Here is a 10,917-nt window from a genome sequence, read left to right as displayed (position 1 = left end):
AGGGGGGCAGAGCAGGCAGCACTGTAATTTGTATAACGGGCTATTTGTGGTGCCAGTCTGTGGCCCCTCTCGCTTAGCCCTCCTCTCAGTCACGGCGGTGGAACAACAAGCCACCGCAGCCGTGATGACAGATATGAAAGCCGTGCCGCGCCCTGTCCTATAAATTGTGTCATGAAAACGCCACACTGTCACCATCGCTGCTTCAATCTGTCTGCTCGCTCTCTCCTCCCTCCCCCCCCCGCTCGCTCACTCTCTTGCTCTCTCTCTCTCTCTCTCTTTCAAGGAGAGCGAGATCTTTTTGGGTTTAACTAAACATGACCAGAGCTTGGTTAGAAGCACGCACGCACGCACGCATGCATTCACACACACAGACGCACACATGCATGCACGCACGAAAGGGCACACAGACTCACACACACACACACACACACACACACACACACACACAGGCACACACAGGCACATACACACAAACACATGCAGAGAGACACAGTCATTTTCGTAAATGGAAAATGGCTATAGCTCGTGTCTGAGGGGAACATTGGTTGATTGACATCATTTATTAATAAATGATATTTTCCTTCCCAGAAAACAAAGCAAAACATAAAAATGGTGGGAAGCCGCACTCAGCGGTTAACACCGCCGCCGCAGTACAGCAATTCAGCACAGAAAGGACCGGATTAAAGGTTTACTCGAGTGTCAAGTCATGGCAACACAGCTCCACGAGTCGGTCGGTAATGTCAGAGCCTCGCAGGGTGCCTGTTAGCCAGCGCCCGTGGAGCCTTCTCTCACTTCCTGGAAGCCATCTTATCGGTACAGATCCACAGCTCCAGCTTCCTAAAATAGTGTCGAGCAGGAGCGAGATCGGAAGGCTGGTCACTATGACAACGCTGGTTAAATTGAAAAGAATATGTAGCAGCAGTTTCCTTTCCTTTTTTTTTTTTCCTATTTTTTCTCCTTCCTCCTTCTTCTTCTTCTTCTCCTTCTTCCCAGGCTATGCAGGAAAGATAGAAACTGCAAAGTGAGTCAAAGATTGATGACAGGGTATTCTCACAGCCTTCCTCCATTGTTCTGTTCTTGGCAGGCCTGTGTTTCGCCCCCCCCCCCCCCCCCCCGCAGGCTCACGGAGGACTCCGGCAGATTGGGGGGGGGGGGACGTGTGAGGACGGGCAGGTACAGGAAGCACCTCCTGAGTGCACTCCCTGTGTGGAGCCCCCTCGTCCAGCCGCCGCCGCCACCGCCACCGCCGCCGCCACCGCCACCGCCGCCGCCGCCGCCGCCGCCGCTTTAACTGCACTTTATCATCAAGTGACTCTCTCTCGAGGCAGTCACACACAACACAAAGCAAATTTACAAAGAAACCACAAAGCCCTGAGTGCAGTACGTGGACGGGCGAGGCTTTCAAAGAAAGGTTCAGGAACGGGATGAAAACTGAATCAGTTTTTTTTTTTTGGGAACGTGAACAAAAGCAACAGCGATGAATATACACGTCCATTCCATGCAACAAAATGGAACCACAGACGAAACATACGGTGTTAAAAGAAAAGAAAAAGAAGAAAGTTGTGTTTATCGTTTGTTGGAAAAGATATTGATGAATGAACCGTACAGTTGTGTCTTTGCGAGGGTAGACTTGAGGCCATTGGCAGGGGATGCTTACTGGCATGATTTGTTTTGCTCTGTTTTCCATTGTTTGTCAAATATTATGTAGGAAACAGCCTTGTAAGATTAAAAAAATAATAATAAGGAATTTGCGATTTTTGGCAATATTTTGTAACTTTGCATGATTCCAAAAAGGGGATTTGCTGCTAATGGATCATAATGTTCTCTTCTGAGTTTTTTATGAAAAAGATTACATCAAGGATAAATATATGTGTGTGTGTGTGTGTGTGTGTGTGTGTGTGTGTGTGTGTGTGTGTGTGTGTGTATGGAAGCGTTTGTGTGTGTTTGTGTGTGTGTGTGTATCTGTATGTGAGTGTTTGTGTGTGTCTGTGTCTGTGTTTGTGCGTGCGTGCGAGCGTGCGTGCGTGCGTGCATGCGTGCGTTTGTGCGTGCGTTTGTGCGTGCGAAAGAGACGGATATTCAGAGAGAGAGCCAGAATGGGGAAGAACCGCACCATAGAGAGAGATTTTTTATGTGCCATGAATACTTATGAATACTAATTAATAGCTGTTCATATGAGGTGACAGAGAAATGACACATGTACTATGCTTCTCACAGCTCTGTAGATTAAAGCCAAATCCAAATAGGACAGCGGACAAATAAAGTTATTTGTGTGCCCATCAATCAAACATCCACATTTAGCACTGCCATTTTGTTGGCATCTTTCACACACAACGTAGATGCTGGTCGTGGGGTTTTGTCAACAACTGATTGGACGTCGTCCCATCCTGCACTCCGGCCCCAGTCAGGATCTGATTCACAGGTTTGTGCCCGCTGTCCCTTTAGTTTTATGGCTGCTATTGGCAGCAGACATTCCCTCAGATTCAGCCCCAGTCCTGGCCGCTCCCCGCCGCTCTGTTGAACTCGCTCCATTTCTGCCGGCATGAATCAGCCCAACGTCTCCCCGGCTGACATCTGAACTGACACCCAGTGAACCGGCCGTGAGGCTGGGAGATGAGGAAAAGCCATTTCTACGGTCTACATGCCTCCGCTCCGAACCCCCGGCTTTACTAGTCCTGACTCCTATCTTGGTGCTAACTCCTACATTACTAGTCCTAACTTCTACCTTACTAGTCTTAACTCCTAAATGACTAGTCCTCATTCAATATGAGTCCCAACTCATACATTAGGACTACTCGGGACTACCTTACTAGTCCTAACTCCACAATAGTCCCAACTCCTACCTTACTAGTCCCAACTCCTACCTTACTAGTCCCAACTCCTACCTTACTAGTCCCAACTCCTACCTTACTAGTCCCAACTCCTATCTTACTAGTCCCAACTCCTATCTTACTAGTCCCAACTCCTATCTTACTAGTCCCAACTCCTATCTTACGAGTGCTGACTCCACCCCAGTCCTAAATCCTACATTACCAGTAATAACTCTACTCCAGTCCTAACTCCACACACCAGTCCTCCTAAATCCTACCTTGCTAGCCCTCACAAAGTCCATTTACGTGCGCGCGCGCGTGTGTGTGTGTGTGTGTGTGTGTGTGTGTGTGTGTGTGTGTGTGTGTGTGTGTGTGTGTGTGGTTGCGTGTGCGTGTCTGTGTGCACGCCCACGTGTGTGTGTGTGTGTGTGTGTGTGTGTGTGTGTGTGCCTGCGTGTATGTGTGTGTGTGTGTACATACATGCACCCACCAAAGCCAATCGAGAGCCGACCAGTGCCGGGCTCTTTAATTGCTGTGTAAATCTAAGCAGCAGTTTTATGGGCTGTTTACTCCAACTGCCCCCGGGACACTCTGGCTGGGTGGGCCGGACTCTGCTTCAGGTTCCCCCCCCTGCCCCCCCCCCACCACCCCCACCCCCGCTGCCCCCCCCCCCACCACCACCCCCCCCTGCTTTCCTTTCCCCTGCTCCAGCCTTCACAAGCCTCCAGCCAGCACTACGAGCGCGCCGCAAATAAACAACCGTTGTATTTTAATCACCCAGGCCACAGCAGAGTGATCGGACCCCAAACAGCAGCCCCCCCCATGCTCGCCGCTTTCAGAACGCCGTGCGCGCATTACAGCGGGTTAAGGTGAAGCACTCCCCTGGCCAGGGGGGAGGGTGGGAGGGAGGGAGGGAGGGAGGGAGGGGTGGGGGCGTGAGGGGGAGAGACAAGCAACAAGAGCTGGAATGGAGAGAAGTACATTTATTGTCATATTTATGGCGCTGTAGTACAGCAGGGGTGGGTGGTGGAGGCCGGTGGGGGTGGGGGGAGGTCAGGGGGGGGGAGGCGGTGTTGGGGGAGGGTTCGCTGGGATGCTAAGGTGTTTTGGCAGTGTAGCAGTTTTTTTTCGTTGAGCAGCGGTTTCAAACCACCAGCAGGGTGGACTGTTGCCGTGCGGTGCCGGGTTTGCCCCCCCCCCCTGCGTGAGTTGGACGGGGATGGGGGGGGGGGGGGGGGGCGGGCGGGGGGAGTTTTGACACAGCGGCGGGCAGAGTGGACAGGAGTGCTGAGGGGCTAATGTGAGCTAATGCTACACACGCTGCTGTTTTGCAGTCTCTTTATTTTTCCGTCGCTCTCTAAGTAAGAGCTAGTTTTCAGCTTTAGTGGTTTATTAAATGGTACGTAAAATAAAGTTCATTTTTTTTGTACAAGTAATATTACGGTTTTGGCATATATCTAGAAAAACGGTAGCTATGGGCATAAGCAAATGATTTGCATTATTAGTTGGTAATTACAATTGTAGAATCCTATTAACATTCAGATGAACACTCGAGGGCGTGTGGGATGAGATGCAGACAATGTGAAGGGGCTTTGAATGGTCATAGTGGATAGAAGAGGGCTATACAAATCATGTTCATTACCATTCACACACACACACACATACACACACACACACACGCACATGCACATGCACAGACAAACACACACCACACCCGCAAAGACAAGCACACACTCAGAATCGCAAAGACAAGCACACACACACACACACAGACACACACACAGACATACACACACACACACACAAACACACACTAACACCAACAAAAACGCACATATAAAAAAAAAAAAAGGAGACGGCTGAGGAAGGAGCTGTGAGTGCAGAGGAACAAAGCAGAGGGCAGGGTGGCTGGTGACCCCGCTCCGCCACAGAGGAAACCTGTTGACGAGCAGCCGGCGCGGCGACATAATAATACTCTCTGTTGAGTCCCTGGCACCTGGCCTAGACTCTCCAGGGCCGCGGTCCACTCAGCCACCGTCTCTCTCTCTCTCTCTCTCTCTCTCTCCCTCACCGCCTGCAGAGAGACGTGCACGACCCTGCGTGGTTTCATCATATTCATTGCAGTGGCGGATTCAGAACGTCATTTATGGGTGGTGCCTATAGGAATATCTGGATGGTTCCTAGGTTTTTTTTTCCCATCATTTCATCATCGTGTTGTAGACGTCGTTTTTTTAAAGAAAAAACGGACCTAAAGAGAGCTGTGGAGCCGCTGCTCAGTGAGGCTGCTGCTCACTTAGGTGCACGAAACCGCCGTCCACTGTCGCCGCCGACCGCCAACCGCGACGTCGAGTGAAGACGCCACCGGACGGGACTAATGAGTACGGAGGAGGAGGAGAGACGGAGGAGTCTCTGAATATTATTCGTTTTTAGTAGCTGCTGTAAATATTTTAAATGAAATATGTATTCAAGAAAACACATACACTGTAAGAGAAAAGACAATTAAACATCAAACAAGATATTATTGTTGTTTTTTTTCTTCCGTGAATCCGATTGGGTGGGCCCAACCCCTGTCAATCAGGGTGGGCGTGTACCCACCCAGTCCCCGCCCATAGATCCGGCCCGTGATTCATTGTTTAATGGATTAAATGGATTTCTGCAATTGTGCGTGCCGGCGTGCGCCGCCGGCAGGGCGCTGACCTGGGGCCGGTGAATATGCATGAGAAGCAGAGGGGGTAATGAGCGCGGGGGCCCGCATGGCGTCCGGGACTCAGCGCGTGTCAGAGACGTTTGTCATTCAGATTCACTTCCCTCCAGGATAAGCTAATTCAGAGCTGTCGATACGTGGACATAATCCTCCTCCCCCGCCGTGGGATACTGCCGGGGGGGTGCTGCCATCTCCAGTGTGTCTCTGTGTGTGTGTGTGTGTGTGTGTTGACAGCTGCTGTTTGTTTCGGTCTTTCATTACGACCAATCACCAACAATGTTTGATATTAAAAGTGCAATGAGTATCATTTGAAATTCGTTCTCATTTGGCCCGTAAGTGAAGTGCAAGCCCGTCGGAGCGTTCAGAGAACTGGGATGCGAGCAGACTCAGATTTAGAAAATAAGATAGCAATTATCATAGAAATTGTTTTAAAAATGTTAAATTTATGAGAGAACAGAAATGTTTCACCATTATCCACGCTTGGACATCACATTCTTCTCCTATTTCCCGGCAAATCCAGCCCGGTTCAACTATATAATACAAATCAGCCCCCGGGCAGTTTTACGCAATGGAGAGAGTTAGGGAAGGTCTCATTTTATTTGAAGTTAAATTACAACCTGCCATACATTGGCAATTCAAAGCAATTTATGCATGTAAAAATCCTATTCTTAGTCCATTTAAGAGAGGGTTCACTGGGCTTTACTCTAGAGATGTGTGTTGTTCATTTCCTATTAAACAAAAGTATTCCCCTTATGAATAGAAACCGGCACATTTTGATTCATTCAAGTTCAGCGTTGTTCTCTTCCACAGTCGTCAAAAGCACAGCGTGAGTTCCATACATGTTGTTCGGTTGGTGTTAAATGCTGCCCAGATTTCATCATTTCTAAACTCAAAGGTGGACTGTGGCTGCGGGGTCTTTAGCAAACACTGGAACAGATGTAGCAGCGAACCAAGAACAGAACCTTGTTCCGTGTTATGTTTCCATGTTGTCTTACATCCGTGGCATGTGTGCAATTTCCCTAAGTACCACAAAGGCAATATAAACTAATAGAACACATAACATTGATTTAGTGCTCTTTCTTATATAAATCGAACTGGATTGGAAATAGATAGATGGTGGCGTCCGAGTAGGGAAATCGCGCGGACGTTCCCGCCCGGGTATAACACGCAGGAGACCGGGAGGCCATCCGTCACCGGCCGTTACTGCTGTGATCCAGGCGATGCAGCAACCCTCAGCCCGCAGGAAAACAGGCATCATCATTCACAGGAGGCACGGGCAGAAGTTTAAAATGGTAAATATACCCAGCGGTGATGTAAAACCTAATGCACTGACTGTAAACAGGTCATTCTGGGACTAGACAGAAAGTCAATTTTTACTGTCACTAATCAGAACCGGCTGCGAGATAAGGGAGCTATAGGGTGGCACGTGTGTGTGGAAGAGGGGAGGGGGGGGTTGGGGTTACTGGAGACCTGAGCCTGCTCACATAAACCCTCTTGTAAAGGAGGGGAGACACACACACACACACACACACACACACACACACAACCACAGATCTAATGTCTTATGATCAGATATAAGTCCATATTTCTTGACCTTTGTCGAACAAGGAGTTCATTTCCTCCATTTTTATGTTCATGTCCACATGCACACACACGCGCACACGCACACACACCCACAGACTTCATAGACAATTGGTTAGTCGTGCTTTATGTAATTGGGTCATTAATTGTCTAATAATTATTATTGATAATTATTATAAATAGTGCAAATCCAACCATGAGGTGTCAAATAATTATGTAAATTATGATTGTCCGACCAAGTAGAATTACTATTTTACATGAAAAATGTAGGTTCATAAATTGTCAGCTAACTAAGATCTTTTTCACAGTTTCCTCATGGGTTCATTTTACACACATTCCCAATCAGTAATATCCCATTTATGGTTTTAAATAAATCTCAAATGCCACCACCACTGAGGTCCAGTTATGGCACAACACACACAAGAGACAAGAGTCAAGTTTATAAAACACTTGTATTCCAAAGTAGTATTTAATTTACTTTTAACAGGCGTTTTTAATTTCAATATTTATGGTGTAATCAGAGTGTCAACACGTTTATTGGAAGCAATGATAATAAATGGTTTCTCCTCATAAATGTGAGGGACACCAGCAAATGTGTTCTCCTTATTCCTGCCTGCTTGGAGTTAGGGAGATTGACAGGCAGTTGCTGCAGATATCAATGTCAAATAATACATTATATCCATGCTAAATTAAATTAAGGTTTGATTTACATTTTGTGCAATCCAACTCCATTGTAATTGTTGCTATAATTTATAGTTTGGCAGGTTTGGTTCTCATTAAACTTGCTTAAACTTGTTTTAGATTTGTATTACTTCTTGTTATAATATAAGAAGTGTCAAGAACTGCAGAAAATGATTATTATTCTATTCCCTATCGTCTCCCCAGCAACGTTTTACATGATTAAAATACAGGTCATATTATAATTGATCTTCACTGCTAACAATCCTAAACTAGTTAACAAAATGCTAGGATGTTACTTTTACATTTTATTTAATAAGAAAAAGAACATTAAAATGTCCCTTTGGGAAAATTGGACCAGATCCATTCACCACGTAGTAATAATGGGTGCATTTTGGCATATCTTTGACAAATATCCAGGGTTCGTGTTTCCATATCGTCTCTAGCTTTTATAGTAAATTCAACCCAAATAGATTTTAAGTCCACCCGTCTTTAGTATTTATTTTTGTTTACTTCTCTATACAGCACAAGCTAAATCATAGCAACATGGTTGACCTCTGATATCAGTGCAACTGCCAACTTCAAAAACCTTGCCCATTCCAAGCACACACGCACGCCTGTGTGTGTGTGTGTGTGTGTGTGTGTGTGTGTGTGTGTGTGTGTGTGTTCATGTGCGTGTGCGCGTGCGTGTGTGTGTCCTTGATCGATTCCTCCAACAGGACCAGAAAAGCAGTGTCTGGACCTTGAACCAAGGGACAGAGAAGAAGTGGAGAGAGAGCGGTGAAAAATGCCCCGTCGTCATGGACACTCAATCCTGTCTCGTTTTCCGGTGACATATTAAATGGGAGGAACTGGAGAGCGGCCATAAATACAGCGTGCCACACACTGACCCTCCGCGGAAACACCTTGACCCTTGACCTTATGCGGGCTCAGCCGTCACTGGCCCAAGGTCACAGAGAAGGACACCCTTAGAAAGTCCGCAGCCGGGGTGTTGTTCGGCCTCTGAGCTAAAGAGAGAGAGAGAGAGAGAGGTTATAACTTTTCATTCCAACCCAATCTCACCCCCCGTGATAGAAAAGGTTTCCGTTCGGCCGTGTGGGTCGGCCGTAATAACTCCTGCTCCCGTGGAGATCGTCTCGTCGTTTTCGGAGATGGACGGACACAAAGGACAGAAGAACATATCACGTTCAGTAGCGCTGCGCGACATCCACAGCGAGTAGCGTGTGAATTACTAAACAGCCTTTGATTACACTAAGTCCCCTCTTTAATCAAAGTGATGCGGCGGGTCTATCTCCGTCTAACAGAGCGCGTCTTGTTGTTTGTTTGCTATTTGCCTTTTTGGGTGGGGGGGGGGTGGGGGGAGGGTGGGGTGGGCTGTCAGACACTCATTACTTTAAGTGTGTAACTGTCCCCGGGAAACAAGAGGATAGAATTCATACGAGAGCAGAATTAGCAGGGAGACACCCCCCTCTTAACACGTCCTCCGTGTTCCCTATTTAGTTTGCGGAAATGCATAATACTCCAGGTGTCAGCGCATCCTGTCAGACACTGACGGTGTTCTCCGAGTGTGCCGTTAGCCGCCACCAGTCATATCAGCAGCGAGACAAGGAGGAGGATGCTACTACTCAGTTCTCTCGCGTGTCTTACGCCAGTAGGTAATCAGAATAGCGCTTGAATCAGTTGTGATTCACCGGATCACAACGATGAAGTACAGGAAGGATGTACGAGTGTTTGTATTCATCTGGGTTTGGAAGAGGAGGAAAGAGGTTCCTGGGCGGAGGGTCGTCATCACTGCTCATCAGCTGAGTTGCGGATGGCGTGGATGGAGGAGAGCAGCTATTTTTATGGTGACTGAGGAATCGTTTTTTTTGGTTTTGTATTAAACTATAAAAATCCTCCTGTGGAAAAAAATTATAATCTGCATAAACACTAGCAGATAATGACCACAGCCACTGTCCCTTTTGACAAGTACCGTGACATATGCAAGATTTCGAACGATAAATATTCCCATTCCCTCAACACCTACACATTCTTCTTGTTGCTAAGAAACTTAACTTATGAGCGACCCAGGTAGCGGTGAGCCTTCCAATTGCTAAGCAACCACTCAGCCTTGTCCAAAGATCTACAATGTCAAACGGATGGGTAGGATGTTTCACGAACTGTTCAGCGGACAAGAGCACAGCACCTCAAAAAAAACACTTAGATGAGGGTTAGATGAACAAGTGAGACGTTTGATAAAGCTGTGCTTGACAATAGGAGTCTCATTCTCAGCGGGACTGATCTTGTGTTTAACCTGTGATTAACTAAGGGGCCTCACTTGGGATCGATCGTGTCAAAGAACGATTGGTAAAAGGATTTTCATATGCAAGTCGGGGGAACACACAATTTGGTTGTTGACATAAAACATCTCTCTTTACCGAACTTACCGCGCATGACAGCGAGACATGGCAAATGGTTGGAGGACTCAAGGCTGATCCACACGTTTCGTCTCAAGGTAATTGTTTGCTGCTGCATTGATCTTTATAAAGGGCTGGCACAACATTCAAGATGAAAAGCGGCGCAATCTTTAAATAACAATTGAAATAAACAAAAAACAAATAATAATACTTTTGGTCCATAGATACCCTTGGTGTAGCTTTCATTTTGTTTGGGTCCGTAATAAAGTGTGGTCTATCACTGCTGATTAGCTGCTATGTATGTTGGTCACATGCCATAAACATGCCATGAATATGAACAAAATACTGATGTGCAAAAAAAAAAAAGCTTCACAGAGGTTGTCTGAAAGACTTTTTATGCACCATGACACAAATTAAAACCAAATAGAAAAAAGTGGTGGAAAAGTTGCCTCTACTTTCATTATGAAGTCATTGTGATGATCAACTTGAGGCAACTCGAGGTTGTTTGAGATTTTCTGTTGCTCAGTCCAATGGATCGATATATTCAAATGAGTTGGCAGGAGTCAGCTGCCAACTGGAGGCAGATTTTTTATCTAGAACATTTGATCCAGACTGTCAGTCTCAGTGATGGGAGATGGACGAACTAACCACCTTATCTTAAACCTATGCCAGTATGGATATTTGTTTAATGCTTATATTTGTTTGCCCGTTCTTGTGTGGCTTAGTCTTGCCGTTTGGCCAATAATTG

Source organism: Micromesistius poutassou (assembly GCF_964030765.1).
Source record: "Micromesistius poutassou genome assembly, chromosome: 14".
NCBI classification, from domain to species: domain Eukaryota; kingdom Metazoa; phylum Chordata; class Actinopteri; order Gadiformes; family Gadidae; genus Micromesistius; species Micromesistius poutassou.
This window is presented reverse-complemented; position numbering follows the sequence as displayed.